The sequence below is a fragment of the Pinus tabuliformis genome, chromosome 5_1, assembly GCF_031772625.1.
Source record: "Pinus tabuliformis cultivar Carrire ecotype Pingquan chromosome 5_1, CPIR1, whole genome shotgun sequence".
Lineage (NCBI taxonomy): Eukaryota > Viridiplantae > Streptophyta > Pinopsida > Pinales > Pinaceae > Pinus > Pinus tabuliformis.
Window position 1 is genome coordinate 895,493,144 of NC_142305.1, and position 19,510 is coordinate 895,512,653.

The following is a 19,510-nucleotide window of genomic DNA, read 5'->3' on the forward strand; positions in this document are numbered from 1 at the left end:
TTGAGAAAAAGGAAAAAAAACTCATAAGTTAGTGTCAACAAACCCACAAGCCAACACTTCGCAAAACACTTACAACTTAGCAAGGGCTAAGACGTCCCAAGGCACTTAAGGGAGCATTATAAACCTTGAGCTAGTGTTGACGTCCCACAAGCTAATGCCTAGTAAGAAAGGTATGATTTAGCAAGGCTCAAGACGTCTCGAGGCACTCAAAGGGCGTCTACCCTTCCAGTCTTATCACAACGAGCCAAGTGTCATTATGGATTTGACCCTAAGTGGGGAGAGTACAAGTCCTACCTCACCACCACTTGAGCCATTACACCCCAATTTTTTTCAATTTAAAAATGTTTTCACCTCAAGTAACTAGATCCCTCTTTGTGCGTGATAGATCTAAAGTCGATATAAATCTACATTGGTTCTTAATGTGCACATACACACATGCCACACTTCAACTCCATATTGAGCACAGAAGAATTAAACATATCCCACAAACTTAGTAACACAACATTAAAATTCCCCCAAGGAGGGTGCCCAAGAGTGGGTGTCCTCCTCCCCCCCGGCCTTGATATGATGCCATCGCACATAAAAGGGGGTCGTGGTTTCCACTATACTTAGTGCATTGTATGCACTCCCATCACTTCATCAATCATGGCATGAAGCCAGTATAACGTTAAACATCATATGAACATTGCAGGCAGCATAAGGAGGTACAAGAGGACTCAGCACGAGAATTCTATCAGATTAGCAGAGCTGGAGGAAAAAATTGACAATATAAATCACAAGCTTACCATTCTAGACAGAAGATTAGCCAACATCTCCTTCTCTTCGAATGAGGGTAGTGACCAGCTAGCATGGATACCTGGAGATTCTGCCCGATAGTTGTTATGACTCATTGGTTTTTTGCTACAACAATAGTAATTATTTTTGTTTTCTCATGTCGATATATGTCAAAGTCTAGCATAAGCAACTTTTTTTATAAATTTTTATTTAAAAGATACTCTAGTTAAACAAATTCTTAGCAACCTCAAAGACTCATGAACAACTAAAAAATTACTCTATATAGTCTTCATTTTACATACCTTCAAAAAAAAATTAACAAGACATTAAAATAATTTAATTATAAATTATTTTATATATAAAAAAATATATTCGAATATTTTACTTATATATTAAATTATTTTTTAAATGTCAAATGTAAATTCATATTAAACATTACACAACTCTTTAATAAAAAAACATTTATATATTAAATAATATTTTTTATTTTTATATAATTTATGGTAAATATAAAATTATTTTATTTATAATTTAATATTAAAAAATATATATAAATATTTTTTCTAAAATTTCATTTATAAACTTACCTATATTACATTTAAAAAACGAATTTCCATACAATAATTTAACACGAAACTTATTAAATATTTTTGGTTTTTTATTTATGGTTTTTAAATATAAAAGAAATTAGATACAAACTTATATCCCTCTTATATTACATTTAAAAAAACAAATTTATATACAATAATTTAATATTAAACTTATTAAATAAAGGAGAAAATAAAAATCTATTATATAATGATATTGGTATATATTCAAAAATTAAAGATATAGTAAATATGTATATATTATAGTAATTTAATGTTATTTGTTGGTCTATCGGACCTAAAAAAAAAATTATTTATTTTGATTTAAGATTTTATTCCTATGCTCAAAAAGTTTGGAGAGAAGTCTCCCGAGCTCACTATAATTTTGATATTGTAAAAGGCTAGGAAGGTCAGTGTTGTAACAAAGATTGTGAAACTGAGATCTAATATGGTTGTACACGGGGCACTCTAAGAGGAAGTGGTTTTCATCCTCGATGTTCCTATTCTCACATATATGGCAGATCCTTTCCATCCATGGCGTTTTAGGAACTACCCGACGACCTGTTTCACTATGGAGCTCATGAGAATTCGTTCTAATCTTTGCTATATTAATTTTCTTCTTTGAGCTAGTTAAAATAGAGAGATACTTTTGATCTTCTAGGGTGGGGTTGATGACCTTCTTATAATAACTTAATTTTCTTTTAGCCACTAAATCTTTCTCACACCACATTTTTTCTTTGAACTTAGAAGTAACAATATCTTTAATGTTATTTATGTTTTGCAATGCATCATTCTCGTTGATCTCCCAATAGTTTAACTAGGCCCTTGTGTCTTTATGCCACCCCCGATTGAGCCTTAGGTGGTTTTGGCTGGAATTTAAAGCTAGCTTAGGAAGTCTATGATCGTCTATGTTATTGAGTTTGTGCATGTACAGCAGAAACCTAATCATAGCTAGGCTCTCAATAGGGGAAATACCTACTTCTATAAGGAGAATAGGATAGGGTGTATTACTTTTAATTTTCAGGTTATAAGTTATAAAACGCTTCTGGATTTGCTCAATCTTTCTCCATGATTCTCTGGAGATGTTGCAACCCCAAACCTCACAACCATATAAGATAACAGGAGTGACTAAAGTTTCAAAGAGGAACTTCTTTTTATCCCACATTACAAGGTTCGTTGTTTTACAATTATTTTCAAGACCAAAATAAGCTTTCCACCCCCCATTAATCCTTTTCTCAATGCTATGGTTCCAATTGAGCTTGTGATGAATATCAATTCCTAGGTACTTGTAAGAATACATTTCCTCCAAGTTATTATTGTCATACATAAAATTAGCGTAAGTGTCCTTCTTGGATTTGATAATCATAACTTTTGTTTTGTCAGTGTTAACAGTCATACCCATGGTAGAGCAGAAATCTTTAAGAAGCCTGAGTTGCTTATCAAGATTAGATGGGCACCTTGCCAAAAGAACAATATCGTCAGCATAGAGAAGAAGGATGATGACTATCCCAACTAAGATCGTGCCACATCCTACTTCCTCTAAATAGCCTTCGAGCTTATCGATGTAAATGCCAAATAGAGAAAGGGAGAGGGGGCAATATTAGTTATTAGTTATGAAGATGTGGTTCAATTTTGAATAGGATTATTTATACCTAAAACTTGTTTCAAATACAATTTCTTCGTTGAAAAAATTGATATTTATATATACTCAAAAATTAAAAATACAGTAAATTTGTATATATTATAGTAAATCTATATTTATTTAAAAAATTAGAAATAAAAGAAAATACCATAATTAATTTATTATTTATTTTTAATTATTACTAGGGGTTTTAATCAGGTTTATTTATTATTTATTTTTAATTATTATAACGGATTTTTAATCATGTTTATTAATTTTTATTTTAAACTATTACCTTATTTATATTATTAAGTTAGAATGCATTTTATTTTGTTATTAAAATATTAAACTAATTTAAATATTTTAAAATTTTCTTAATTATAATTATTTTATTATTTATTATTTATTAATTTATATTATATGCAAAATTAAATTCAATATATAATATATTTTATTTTATTTTATAATTAAAATTCAACATTATCCCTTTTCACGATAGATGATTATCATTATATTCATAATTATTTTTGAAAGATTTTTTTTATATAAACTTGGATTTTAGATGTCTTATTTAAAGTTTAATCTTAACCATTATTAATAAATAATTTTACACTTATTTAATTTTCAATTAAAATATGTAACAATGTCCTTTATAAAAAGAATATAATTATTATTTTTCACCATATCATTATATTCATAATTATTTTTGAAAAATCTTTCTTTTGATAAACTTGGATTTTAGATGTCCTATTAAAAGTTTAATTAGGTCGATAGGCTTTCCTATGCATCAACTTCTTCGTCAACACTTTCATTCTCTGACTGACATCTGGATCTTCTGCTGTTTGACATCTGGCACAAATTTTCCTCTTTCCGCTTGACATCTATTTCCCACATGCATCATTATTCTGGGTTTCTCATCAGCTTGGGTTAGTTATGGTCGTAACCACCTTACCCCTAACCACATTCTCGCTTCATTTGCCTTCTGTGTGCTTGGAGGAGCTCTGCTCACGACCGACGACATTGATGATTTGTGGCAGCAATCACCTGTAAGTACTTGAATCATTCTAACATTAACTTGTTGCTCTGTTTTAGTTTTTTGCTGCTTGAAAGAGAAAAACTCGTTGCTCTGTTTTCTTTATTTGTTGTTTAACAGTTTGTGAGCGAATATATCGTAGATTTGGAGGGCGCGGTATTAATTAGGGTTAGAACCAGGGATAAGAACCCTAGACGTGGGCTATATATATCCTTTCGTGCTTACACTCCTATTTCGTGCTTTGTATGTTGCTTTGTTGTGGGGTTGGTTGGCAGTACTGGCGGCAATTATTTTGGCTGTGGCATCGCATGGGCCGTGTTATGGTTACTCTTCGATGTCCTGTCATTGCGTTTCGGTGGTTGTTCTCTCTAATCTCGATGTGATATTTATTTATATTTAGAGAAATATTTTTACTTGCCCAATCAAGAGACTTGGTCTATTATCATGTAGTGAAGATGCTCTGCTTCATTTGGGAGGCTAAAATGAGTTAAATCGGCAGCCAAGTTGTGGATTTGTAATTTGGCGTTGGGCAGTTAATGACCTTTACATTCAATTTATTTTTAGAGTAAGGGTTTTTATTTTCCCTGGAATTTCTGGAATTTTTATTTTATGATCTATCATATGCGTATTAATTTAGGCTTTTGAGTTTTACATGGATAGTTCAAGGCAGGCCTTGTGTATAGCAATATGCATGTGCATATTAGCTGAAGGGGGCTTTGCGAAAGCAATTTAGGGCGAATGGGCAGTCGAGTTTTAATGTCAATTGATTCGTTGACAATCATTTTCCCAACATTCATACAATGTTTACGCTGATTGTGCCGAGTCTGTATTTTGGGGATGAATATTCTTTTAATCTTAGGCTTTTTCTATGCTAATATATACTACCATGTTTACGCTGGTTGTGCCGAGTCTGTGTTTTTTGGGATGAATATTCTTTTAATCTTCAGCTTTTCTATATGCTAATATATACTCTATAAGGCCTATGTTGTTCTTAAATGACTATTTGAAATTATTACTCATGATTTCAGTCATGCACTCGAAACTAGATCTATCAATTTGAAATGAAACCAGGCCTAAACTTAGGGGTTTTGATGTTCGAATTGATAGTTCAAGGCATGCCCTGTGTACAACACTCTGCATGTGCTTGCTGAAGGGGGGGCTTTGCGAAAGCAATTTAGGGCGAATGGGCCGTCGAATTTTAATGTCAATTGATTCGTTGACAATCATTTTCCCAACATTCATACGATATCTACTTTGACCGTGCCGAGTCTGTTTTTTGGATGAACCCTTTTTTAATCTTCAGCTATATGCTAATGTGCAGTCTATAAGGTCTATGTTTTTTAATTATTCTATGCGCTAGAAACTAGATCTATTTATTTGAAACGAAACTAGGCCCAAACTTAGGGGTTTTGAGGCTTGAATCAATAGTTCAAGGCAGGTCCTGTGCGTGCATAGCACTCTGCATGGGCATATTTGCTGAAGCAGCTCTGCAAAAACAATTTAGGGAGAATGTGTAGTCGAGTTTTAATGTCAATCGATTCGTTGACAATCATTTCCCCAATAGTCATACCATGTTTACTCTGGTTGTGCCGAGTCTTTTTCTTGTATGAATATTTTTTAATCTTCAGCTCTTCTATGACTCACATCTGGATCTTCTGTTGTTTGACATCTGGCACAAATTTTCCTCTTTCCGCTTGACATCTGTTTCCCACATGCATCATTATTCCGGGTTTCTCATCAGCTTGGGTTAGTTATGGCCGTAACCACCTTACCCCTAACCGCATTCTCGCCTCATTTGCCTTCTGCATGCCCGGAGGAGCTCTGCTCACGACCGACGACATTGATGATTTGTGGCAGCAATCGCTTGTAAGTACTTGAATCATTCTAACATTAACCTGTTGCTCTGTTTTAGTTTTTTGCTGCTTGAAAGAGAAAAACTCGTTGCTCTATTTTCTTTATTTGCTATTTGACAGTTTGTTCGTAAAGAATCTGCAGGTAATAACCGAGGTGCAGGGAATAAGGATGGTTCGTGTCCTCAGTTATTTCTATCACGTCTGGGAACCAGAATCAGACGAAGAAGTCACATGGTTCAAAAATTGGTGTGATGAGGTTTTGGGAAACTGTCTGAGGAAGTTGATCGACCCTAAACCATATCGTTTCAGGAAGTTACAACTTGTTGCAACTGAAGATCGTCATTTAGAAAGCATACTGAGGAGGGTAGAGTCACCAAACCCGATATGGCTACACTGGAACAATTGTCCCTTCTCTTGCCCGCCTCCCTGGATTCCGATGAAGAATATAAGGGTTTTAGAAGTGGTATGAACCAAATTGAAAAAACTATGGCAAGCAGAATCTCAGGTTAGGGCTAAAGACAATTTTGTATTTATTCTCTTTTTTTACTCTGCCGCCCTAATTTATGGTAGATTGTTGCTGCAATTGTTATACTAACACAGGCTCTCGAATGAATTTGAAGGGTTTTGTAGATAAAGGCTATCATCTCTGTATTTTTCTTATTGTTGAAAGTTGAATATTGTGTGGCAGGCACCTCTGGAGTTGCGGGAGCTACATGTTTATGCTCCTCTTTCAATGATCCCAAAGTCCATTGGACGGATGAAGCATATCGAAAAGATTGTGGTGACTTGTATGTCAGATTTGATTCATCTCAAAACTTTACCAGAGGAATTTTGTCATTTGTCCTCACTGCAATACCTGTACCTAAGATGCCCAAATATGAAGTCGCTGCTTGATTCTTTTGGGTTCTTAACAAATCTCGAGCACCTCAATCTCTCTCGTTGCTGGAGTTTGCATGAGCTTCCAAATTCCTTCGGGAATTTAATTCGACTTAAATATCTGAATTTGTAATATTGCTCCGATTTGACCTTGTTGGAGGAAACATTTGCAAATATCATGACGCTTGAATATCTAAACCTTTCGGACTGCAAGAGCGTGGAAGTGTTGCCTCGCCAAGTTGCACATCAACTGTCCCTGGAAATATTAATCCTGTCAGAGACAAATTTAAAAGAATTGCCTGGGGATATTGGAAACCTAAGCAGTTTGGAAGAATTTTCTTTGGGAAATGCTTTGTTGGAAATGCTGCCCTGTTCTCTAGGTCACCTGAGCAGCTTGAAGAAGTTGTGGGTTTGTGATTGCCCAGAATTGAAATCTTTGCCCCATTCGTTGGGACTGTTGACTCAGCTGTCAACTTTGTGGGTTGGAGGCTGTGGAATACAGTTCTCAGTCTTGATGGATCCGAGGCATCCGATAATATCATGGTTTCTAATGGAATTAACTTTTTAATAGCAATATATCAACATGTTTTCTAATATTATGTTTTGACTTTCTAAATGTAATATACAATTATGGTTTTCAATGAAATATATTGGTAGGGGATAGTCATGGTGGTTATCGCCTTGGTCACTAGCAAGCTTCGTATATGCTTGGCCATCTATAGAGGTTTCTTGATTTTGGGTAATTAACTTAACCTCTTGATTTTTGGTAATTAACTTACTCTAAAATGAAATAAGACATTCAATGTGTTCCTTGTAATATAGATATAAACAAAACATCTAAAGAAAAGTAATTGCACAATGATCTAGTCTAAGAAAACAAGGTTTTCCACAAACCAATTACGCCTTTCAACCTTTTCGGCTTATTTGCTTATATCAAACATTTGTGCAGGGTTTCAACCAATTAACATTTCATTGAGTATGTATTTACAAATCAATGATTCTGGGATCAAATCCCACAAAGCAATTCTATACCTGCTCTTCAAATTCCTTCAAGCTTTTGAAAGTAAAACCAATGAATTATCAATATAATTTTACCATAATAAAAAACAATTAGAAAGCCTTTAGCCAACTCAAATTGCTCATTGGTTAGGCTTGGACCAACATCTCTTCTAGAAAAAATCAACAATTCCAATTTAATAAACCTATCGGCCTCTCTTTGTACCTTTTGGGACAATTGCTAATCTTAACCATTATTAATAAATAATTTTATACTCATTCAATTTTCTATTAAAAATATAATTTCACTTATTCAATTTCCTATTAAAAATATGTATTATTTATTTTTAATTATTATAAAGGTTTTTAGTACGATTTATTAATTTTTTATTTTAAATTATTATCTTATTTATATTATTAAGTTAAAAAGCATTAACTTTGTTATTAAAATATTAAATTAATTTAAATATTTTTAAAATTTCTTTATTATAATTATTGTATTTAATTAATATTTATTAATTTATATCACAAGCAAAATTAAATTCAGTATATAATTTATTTTATTTTATTTAATATAATTAAAATTCAACATTATCCCTTTTAACTGTGGGTGATTATTATTATATTCATAATTATTTTTGAAAGATCTTTTCTTTGATAAAGTTGGATTTTAGATATTTTATTAAAAATTTAATCTTAACCATTATTAATAAATAATTTTACTTTTATTGAATTTTATATTAAAAATATCTAACAAGTTTCTTTGTAAAAGGAACTATTGAATTTTATATTAAAAATATCCAACAAGTTTCTTTGTAAAAGGAACATAATTATTATTTTTCCGCGTGGATAATTATCATTATATTTTATTAAAAACTTAATAAATAATTTTACACAAGTTCAATTTTCTATTAAAAATATGGAATAGTTTATATCATATTACAATCAGGGGAATTTTTTTTAATAGCAATGAGTATATTTCATGGGGCACAATTGGTAACTTCGTAAAAACAGTTGCCACTATTCTATCATTAGTAGAAGTATTTCATAAATGTCACACAGGCCAACATGTCTCTAGAGGTTCGAAACTTGGCTACTTGGAACACAAATCATAAACCATACCACTGAAGCTAAGTTCCTTGACTAATTTTACTTTTTTTTTAAATAACGGTTCCTTTTTACTTTAATCATATTGCTTATTCTATTTTATTAGGGAGCAATTTTATTTATAAACAAAACAACATTTTTCATGACATTTTTTTGGTGTATTTTTAACCAAAAGATTTTTAAAAATTTGAGTTTAAGTTGTTTAATATGTAGAATTTGAGTGTCCAAGGGTTTTTCAGATGTTGAATCCATTTGTGCATTCAAAAATGTATTTTAAACAACAAAAAATCACATTCTCGGTTGAAATTGCATTGTTGAATTCAAGTGCAAAAGGCTATAATTCAAGTGGAAGAGGTTATTTCGTCTGTAAGTTAGACTACGTTTTTTTAATATTATTTTTTGATCATATTTTCTTCCAGTAATAGTTATGAAAGCACATATATGTTTTTTTAAAATTGTGGGAAAACATATCATAACTCAGTTGTCAAACTATATCCGCTAATGCAAGTCCACTCATCACCCTTATCCAAGGAAACCCACACCACCTGGAATGACCCACTAGTGACCAAATGAGCTCTTAGCCAAACAAAAACAATTTTAATTACTAAAATTAAGATTAGAATTTAATTTGATTCCTCGATATATATGAAGAGGGCTAAGAATGACCCACTAGTGACCAAATGAGCTCTTAGCCAAACAAAAACAGTTTTAATTACTAAAATTAAGATCATAATTTAATCTAATTCCTCCATATATATATATGAAGAGGGCTAAGAATATGTCCGGTTTATTAAATCTGAACTATTCACATAATTTTTCTTACTTGAAAACAAAAATTTCAAATTTTATTGAAAACAAAAATTTCAAATTTTACTTTTTTTTATAGGTTTGACTGGTAAGACATGTCTTGGGACATTTAACTTGCAATCACTTAGATTCACAAATACTTGCCAACATGCAATCACTTAGATTCATAAAAACTTGCCAACATGCTTTATAAATTATATTACCACCCACCCATTTCAATACATACTTTTAAATAAATATAACTAGTAAATATTCTTAAATTTAATTGACCATTTATTTCATGACATCGAAATTATTGAAAGAAAAGAAAAAAGCTATTTCGGCGAAGGTGGTTTTTTATTCCTAAATTTTATTCATTGCGTATCTGATTCTTCCCTCATATAGAAACTATTATTTTAATAGAAGATTTTTTATTCTTAAATTTTATTCCCCGTCTATTTGATTCTATCGTGACAAAGAACTATTTTAAAGAAAGATTTTTGCAATATATTTAAATTGGATTTCCTTTATATGTATCATTAATTTTTTATTTTATTTTTCATCATTATTTTATTAACATTAACAAATATATTTAAATAAGAAGCATCTTTTTTATATAATCACCTTTTTCTCCTTTTATTTTATGCACGCGGTCATTGACATAATTGTCGTATCTTTAAATTTATGGGTGCTCATGAATCATTCTCTTTATCAACATAAAATAATAGATTTTTTATATTAAAAAAATATTTAATACATAATTAATAACATAAAGTGAATTTTGTTATTATTAAATAAAGGTTAAGTCATTCGTGATTAATTAAGTTAGTTAGTGAAAGGCAGCATTATCTTGATTCTCAATGGCATTTAAGAAAAGAATTCATAAAAGAGATTGACGTGCTCCCACCATGGTGCCCAAAAAAGTGATAGAACCATCATGTTAGAGAGCCTCACTTTTTTTGAATTTCTTAGATTTTTGGGTGATTCTTCCATAAAGGTTTATGGATAAATCTTAAAAAAAATACCACTTTTAATAATAATGTTTAAATTAATAATAATGAATGGTTTTATTTGTGATTCTTACTGATTCTTGTTTTTGTAATGTAAGCAAGCAAGAAATTCATTTGATTTATTGGGTGGCTCCTCTCAAATAAGTAACTAAAAAAGCAATGGCGGCCTTAACAGTCGAGCGTTCGTTACCTCTCCCATAGCCCGTCATATGTATAAGACCAATTGACGCATTGGCCATAATCTCAAGGACCTTTTAGAAGCTCATAAAGGTTTCAAAATTTAAATGTAATTTTATGCATCTTTGTTTATAAAAGGTTATCCAATTTTGTAATAAATTTATTTCTTATTATTAAAATATGGTCATACAAAATATTAGAGTTTATATTAACTTATAATTTTGATAGAATTTTATTATTATTTAAAACAAGATAAAAATAAAATTTTAAGTATTAATTTATTATGTATATATTTTAGATTAGGGTAGAAATTTGCTTATTTATGGATTGTGTAAAATTTTTATGAAATTTGTGGTAAAAAAAATATCTATTTAGTATAAAATTAGCTTATTCTATTTACAAGTATATATTTCTATGAAAAGACTATTTATAAATCTTAATGGTAATAATTTAGGAGAGGGTTAATATTTATAATAAAAATGTTTTTTAATATCCTAGATAAATGCTATTAGCATATGTTTGTTTATTACTATGGGATTTGATAACATGTTCACTTGGTGAACAGTGATGAGAGAGATATCACTTTCATAGTTAATCATAACAAATTTGGCAAGGTTTACAAAAGTTCATCTAGAACATTTCTCACCCTTAGCATAGTTGTAATAGATGCAAATTGGCTTGTGTTTATGGCTTACATGAGTTGGTAGATGGAATTTGTCCTCAATTTAGATAGAAATATGTTCTCAACTTCACTACTTATCCTCAATTTAGATAGAAATATGCTCCCAACTTCACTACTTATACTTGGCAACATGATTTATTGAGCCTAAACACATATTTGGCAATTAGGATGGCTTAGCTTTGCATGAGTTAGCCCCTTCTTATAATATCAAGTGACTTATTTGCAACAAATTTCCTTACTCAACTTAAGTCAATATATTAATTGCATGTTTAATTTTGTTATGGCAAAACACAACTATTAGGTAGTTTAAAACATTATGTTAAAAAATAGCTCTACATATAACATTTGCACCTCTAAAAGCATTTTGCTAATTTTAACAATACCAATCCGATGGTCAAAGACACATATTTCTTTTTGGAAGTTATAGGTTTAAAACAAGTAAAATAATTAATTTAAACGACAATAAATTAAAATTTGTACATATTAAAAGATTAATTTAGCACGTTGTGATGAGACTCATAAAAATAAATATCCCTTAAAATGAGATTTCTATATAAAAACAGAGTTGTCTATAGTGTGACTTTTTGGAGTTTCCCATGCAGAATCCGGTGGAAAATTTCGAGGTGAAATCTTGATTTGTGTTATTTGAACTAGTTTTTTTACTGTATATATGGATTCAGCACCATGAAAAACCCCTAGGGCACTTCTATTGTGTAGGATTTACCCATCAATCTTATGATTTCAATGAATTCTGGCCAACTTTAAGAAAAATTAAACCAGAAAAATCCACTAGAAATCCATCGTAAAAACTTCCAAAAAATTACACTAAAAATTCTGGTTAATATTAACTTGCAAACTATAAATACCAACTATACACAATTTATGGTTAAAGTTTTTTTTAATAAAATCACGGACAATTATAACAATCTTAAGGGGAATGTGAAGCCACGATAGGAAACTTTCAAACTACTTCTGGACCACAACGAAACCAACTTCACAATGTTATTATTGTTGGGTTAGTGATGTGGTGCCATGGCATGTGAACATATTCAAAAATAAAAATAAATGCTTTATCTAGGTAAGGCATAAAATATCTATAACACAAGTCTCTATCCTTCTTTTGGAATTGAGGCTCGAATATCGAATATCTACCTTTTATTACGGAGTACAATTCTATATTACGTGAATGGGTATATATAGATTCCCCATGTGCATGTTACGTGTTTTAATTCACTATGTAAATGGTTCTGTATTTTTTAATTAAAATTAAAATGATATTTTTATTATTATTAATTTAATTGAGGATAATAGTAATAATGGTAATTGTACATCGTTTTATATTTTTTAAATAAAAATAAAATTATATTTTATTATTGTTAATTTAATTGAGGCTAATAATAATAAATTTATTTAGATTGTATAGTGTTAGTTTTATTTAAATTTCAATTTTATTTTAAAGATATTTTTTTAATACTTAAAAGAATTTTTACAGAAGAAAAAAACAAAAATAATTATATATATATATATATATATATATATATATATATATATAACTAATTATTTATTCATAATTTATAAATATATATATATAACTAATTATTTATTCATAATTTCAATTTATAATGGTAAGTTATTAAACAATTATTTAGAGAATGTCAAGTTTAAGAACACCAAAGGTTTATTTAAAGAAATTAATTGTAATATACGAGTTAAATAAGGTTGTCTTTTATAAAACCAATTAGGTCCTTTCTATTATGCTTGAGCTGATTGGCTCCCTAATCGCCCTTGATTCATGTATGCTCCATGTCTCCTCCGAAGTCCTCTCCAAGGGGAGGCCAATCCTTCCCCCCCCCCCAACCCGCTTGATCCTATAGCGATGGCCTTCCTCTCTTTGATATCCTCCCTTGGTCCTCTGCACGATTGACTTGTAGTTTCAAAGTTTGTCAAACGATTAGAATTTATCCCTAAAATCAACTTGCCTCCTTCAATTCCTCGTAAGGCAACTCTCTCCCTTGTCGATCAAGGCATGGTAGGGCAGTTCACCAATCTTTGACCTTCACCAAAATCAGTGCACAAGTGGATTGAGTGTAATTGGTCCACCAAAATCAAGGGGCAAATCTCAGCTTACTTTTGCGGAGGAGGATTTTACACCTTCTACTTCGAAAGTAAGGAAGACAAAGATTTAATCTTTAGAAATGAGCCTTACTTCATGGATTCGAGAGGTCTTTACTTAAACAGATGGACCCCAAACTTTGATTTGGAGCTTGACATCCCCAATGTAATCCTGATATGGGTTCGTCTCCCCCACTTGCCACTCCATTGTCAGGGATATGACTCAGTAAGAGCAATAGGAAATGTAATAAAAAAATACATAGAACGAAGCGAGCCAAAAGAGAACAGGCATGCATGCCCAAGGATCTACGTGGAGGTTGACTTAGAAAAAGGCCTTCCTAAAATAGTAAAGCTCAAGGTTGACAGTTGGTCACATATACAACAACTTGACTACAAGCAATTGCCCTTTAAATGCAAGGTATGTCATGAATATGGTCATTTTACAAATAGATGTCTAATACAATTAGTAGCAGAAACCGAAGAAAACAAAGAAGAGCAACAGGAAAAACCAGACATAAAACCAACAATACCAGAAAAAACCCAATCCCAAACAGGAAATATCATCTTGGTATCCCTCCTTCGGCTCCTCACTCTTCTCCATCTATCCTAGATTCCATCAACACCAACCTTTCAAGCCCAGTAGGAGTCTCCATTCCTTGCTCCTCCAACATTTTTGAAATCTTGGGCAATACTCCTATTGATCCCAATGAACAACAAAATATAACTATCGAGCAGAAGGACGGGGAGGCTTTACAGAAAAAACCTCCACCAACCCACCTAAGCTCTATTCACCAAACTATTGTTCTTGATCAGACAAGAGATAATCTCCATCCTCCTCTAAATCATGAAGAATCCTCAAGGCCCCATGAATCAATGCATGATGATTTCACTTTTCTTTCCTTTGATATGCCCCTTATTCACTCGCCCTAATTAGATCCCTTCTTTCCTGACATCTTGACCAAAATTAAGGGTAAGGAAACAGTGGTGCCCCAAAAGGATCACAAAAGAGATCTGGAAGAAAATCCAATAAGGAAATTCATGTTGAGGCAGTACAAAAAGACATGGCATTGGGCATTCAACAACTCATGGACTCATTTTTAGCAAAAGGGAAAGCAATGAAAGAATATCTGACTCGGGCAGGGAGAGGAAAGGGATTTGCCACCCCTTCCCAAGGTAAATAATGATTATGATATCTTGGAATTGCAAAGGACTTGGAATTGCTCCAAAGATAAGTGCAATAAGAGATCTAGTTAGTTAAAAACAAACACACAATCCTTCTCACTCAGGAGACCAAATCAAGTGAGGAAAAAATGGCTTTTATAATTAAGAAAATTAGTAAATATCTAGGAGGATTAACGATTGTTGGGTCTCCAAAATAGGTACAATTCAAGAGCCCATTTGACCATCCTTCAACACCTATTTACCTCTCTCTTTGCATTTGATGACATATTTTTTAGTTATAATGTGTTCACTAGGAAGGTGAAAGAATATTTTCCATATCTTTTAGCCTAATGCATTGAATGTGCACGATAAGGAGCATGTATTGTGCAGAAGTATGTTGGAGACCAACAAGAGAAGGTTTAGAAGGATCGTTCCTCACATAAGCTCATCAACAACTAGGCTAGCTTGTAGGCAGTTACTACCCCTCAGTGATTGTGAGAATCTCAGGAGACCAGATCCACTTCTGTAGGAGTTTTGGAGGGAAGCAACCATCCCTTCAATGAGGTTGCCCCTCACTCATTTTTGTATAAATAAAGGAGCTTAGCAGCTCAGTAGGATTCAACTTTTTAGAGGAAGATAGTGACTATTAGAGCTAGAGCTTGCTACTTGTTATTTCCATTTTCATGTTATGTATTTGAACAGTTTCTGAGATCAATGAAAAGCATTTTTTTGCCCCCAATCTGAGTTTTTTTTAAGGGAGCAAAGTTTCCTAGGGTTAGGGCCCAAACCAAGCACTCAAGCCCCTCTCTTGTATAATTTTGTTATGCATTTCTTTTTTCTCTGCAATTAGCCTAGTTGTATCTCCTTTTTGCAAATATGTTTATATGAAAATCTTGTCTCTGCAAGTTGATCAGTCAACCCTCTTGAGAAGTTTGGTTGTAGGCCTTGTGTAGATAAGAAAAAAAATATAGTCTTTCTTTTATGCAATAACTAAATCCTAGTTTAAATTCAACTCATCCTTTCCTACAAATTTTGGTTTTTTGCAATTAGTATTTTAGCAGTCCTTTAGTCATGATGTCTTTGTTAGTTGAATAATCACTTTGTGTGCAAGTGGGATCCATTGGTTCAAAAGGCAAAATAACATCATTTTCCATCACCAACACCATATCCTTCAACACCATTCTTCCCATTTCCATTTATTCCTCCAAATTGTCTGCACAAAGAAAATTACATGACAGAGCTACAAGAGATCGTTAGTTTGTTTTTCCCCTTGTGCAAGATGGGCTACTGAGCAGATATAAGCTTAGCAAGGTACTTTACATTCTTCCACAACCTCCTACTACCTTCTCCCACCTTCAGGCTACTTTTAGAACCCCTATATCGCTCTTGGATGCAATCCTATAGGAATACATGGCATCCCGTAACATTTTGTAGTAGTCTTGTATCAATCCTGTAGCACTTCACATAATTGATCATAACTCAACCAGAATGGCATCTTAAGCCTAATTTTTTCTTTTCATCACTCTACAACATCCCTTAAACCTTGGAATCCAACTTGATGATACTAGAGACTCTTTGCACATCATCTTTTCATCGTTGTAATTTTAAATATGTAATTAGGGTTTATTATTTTGGTTATGAGTTGAGTAGCATAGAAATGGTTTACATTGATTTATTTTTAGCATTTGATGGTTTCTGCAAATAGAATAGAGTTTACCATGATTGCAGTAATGTAGGTTTGATTTCTTGCAAGATAGATTAGAGTCATTACTTTTATGCAAACTAGATAGGGTTTACTTTCCTGTCATTTATCTTCTGCAAAACAGATTAGGATATTTTTTCCAGCCTTTATTTCCATGCAAATAGATTAGTGTTTTTTTTATGTAGTAAAGTAATGCTTCAATTGTTTCCTTTTCTTGCAAAGTTAAGTTCAGTAGTTTTCCTTCTTTGGAATTTTGCAAAATGGTTTTTTCACATTTCAGTTCAATCCATTGCTTCATAGGATCTTAGGTAGAAATATTACTTACTGTGCATATAACATTGTCACCTCTTAAGTTTGTACGAACTTCAGATCGATAAATTAAATCGGGTAGCCCTAGGAGTTGTAGCATTCTTGTTGTAATATCGGGACTCATCACTTTTTGGCGTCGTTGTCGGGAGGGTGTCGAAGTAGGTACTACTTTCTTTTGTAAAGTTGCTTTCTTTTCCATCCCATCTTCTGAAGAAAAAAAATGCATTAGTATTTATATTGATAAAAAAAAAAATCAAAAAAAGAAGAATAAAAGCATTTATTTCATGCCTCATAGAGTTAGGAATAACTCAAGGAAATTTCTTCCTAAAACCCCCACCTCTAGAAGCAGTCCACCTTCACTTTTTAGACTGTGGACCTCCTCCTTTGACCACAAAGGATTTGGATAACCATTTGGGTGAGAAACCAGATATTTTTTAGGAGCCTATAGGGGAAGAAGAACCTCCATCACCCCTAGTAATGGTTGGAACATGCAACATGAATTCTTTCCTATTAGGGAGACAAACGGGGAAGCAAGAATGAATAATATTAACCCTACTTCCCTTCCAAATTTTCATGGCTTGGCTTCTAAAGATCCTGATACCTTCATGCTTTAATTTGTTGTTACATGCAAGACATATGATCACACCTCTGATGAGCAGAAACTTAAATTGTTTCCTTCCACTCTCAAGGATGCATCCCTGCACTGGTTCATGAGTTTGGAAGGAGGCAGTATCACTACCTAGGCTCAAATGCAGCAAGCATTCATCTTAAAATCCAAGGATTATTGTAGAGCAAGGGACATAAAAGAAGAAATCTTCAGGATGACTCAAGGGTCATATGAGTCCCTAGAGGACTTTGAAGAAAGGTTTCAGCTAAGCTATAGGAGGGTTAATTGCACCCTTGGTCCAAAGTCCATGAAGTTGGTATTACTCTGAGGGATTAGAGACAAGTTGATGGAGACCCTCAACATGTTGTTTAATGGAGACTTTTACCAGCTTACTTATGAGGACATCAAAACAATATTCAAAAATCACTTTAGGGCTGCAAGGAAAAGAGGTAGATCCAACTAATCTTTGTTAAGCTCTTCAATTTCTACCTCAACCATCGAGAATGACATAGGAAGCATGTTAGAGGATTTTAAAAGTGAAATGTTACATACTTTTTCCTTGCAGATGGACACATTGTAGATCAAGAAGAAACAAGAAGAGGCAGAAAGGGCATTAGCCATATTCCGCCCTATATGCACCAAAAGACACCCTAGAAATGAGTGTCCATTGAGTATAATAGAAATCTACTTTGTATGTGAGGAAAATCTTGCAACTCACAAATGTCCATCTCTTTCAAGTTTGAAAGCAGTGTATCAAGGAGCAGAGGGAGGCATGGAGTAACTTTGTTTTATCAATCAAAGAAGGCCACAAGGCCCTAGGCCATATCAGTAAGGCATACAAGGTCTACAATATCCTCCTTCTTTCCATTCAAATAGTATTCCACTTGGCATTGAGCATTTAAGAAACGTGGTGGAACCATCATGGTTATCAAGTTAAAGTTAGAGAACCTCACATTTTTTGAATTTCTTAGATTTCAGGATGATTCTTCCATAAATTCGTTCGATCCCATTAAATAAGGTCTATGGATAAATATTTAAAAAATACCACTTTTAATAACAATGAATGGTTTTATTTGTGATTTTTGAAAATTTAAATGTAACTTTATGCATGTTTGTTTATAAATAGTTATCTAATCTTGTAATAAATTTCTTTCTTGTGGTTGAGATATGGCAATACAAAACATTAGAGTCCATATTAACCTATAATTTTGATAGAATTTTTTGTTATTTAAAAAAGTAAAATTTTAAGCAAAATAATTTAAAAAAGCAAAATTTTAAGTATTAATTTATCATGTACATATTTTAGATTACTGTAGAACTTTGCCTATTTATAAATTATGTAAATTTTTTATGAAATTTGTGGTCAAAAAAAGGCATTTATTTAGTATAAAATTAGCTTACTTTATTTACGAGTATATATTTTTGTGAAATTACTATATTATAAATGTTAATGGTAAGAATTTAGGAGATGGTTAATATTTATAACAAAAATATTTTTTTAATACCCTAAATAAATGCTACTAGCATATTTTACTATGGGATTTGATAACATGTCCACTTGGTGAATTGTGATGGGAGAGTTATCACTTTCATAGCTTATTATAACAAATTTGGCAAGGTTTACAAAAGTTCACCTAAAACATTTCTCACCCGTAGCGTAGTTGTAACATATGCAAATTGGCTTGTGTTTATGGCTTACATGAGTTAGTAAATGGAATTTTTCCTCAATTTAAATAGAAATATGCTCCCAACTTCACTACTTGTACTTGGCAGCATGACTTATTGAGCCTAAACACATATTTGACAATTAGGATGGCCTAACTTTGCATAAGTTAGCCCCTTTCTATAATATCAAGTGACTTATTTGCAACAAATTTCCTTTCCAATATATTAATTGCATGTTCAGTTTTCCTATGACAAAACACAACTACTAGGTAATTTAAAATATTATGTTAGAAAATAGCTCTACATATGACCTTTGCACCTCTAAAAGGGTTTTTTTTTTTTTTTTTTTTTTTTTCTAATTTTAACCATACCAATCAGATGGTGAAAGACACATGTTTCTCTTTTAGAAATTACAGGTATAAAACCAAAAAGAGTAAATTTGTAATATGATT

General features: G+C 32.1%; 2 non-coding genes across 2 annotated transcripts; both read left to right on the forward strand.

Moving 5' to 3' along the window:
• Positions 1-4,678: 4,678 nt before the first annotated feature.
• On the forward strand, positions 4,679-4,810 carry LOC149167688 (small nucleolar RNA snoR135). Its single transcript, XR_016261049.1, has one exon. It is a non-coding gene; the product is annotated as a small nucleolar RNA snoR135 (small nucleolar RNA).
• Positions 4,811-5,125: 315 nt separating this feature from the next.
• Positions 5,126-5,255, forward strand: LOC149167689 (small nucleolar RNA snoR135). Its single transcript, XR_016261050.1, has one exon. It is a non-coding gene; the product is annotated as a small nucleolar RNA snoR135 (small nucleolar RNA).
• Positions 5,256-19,510: the final 14,255 nt, after the last annotated feature.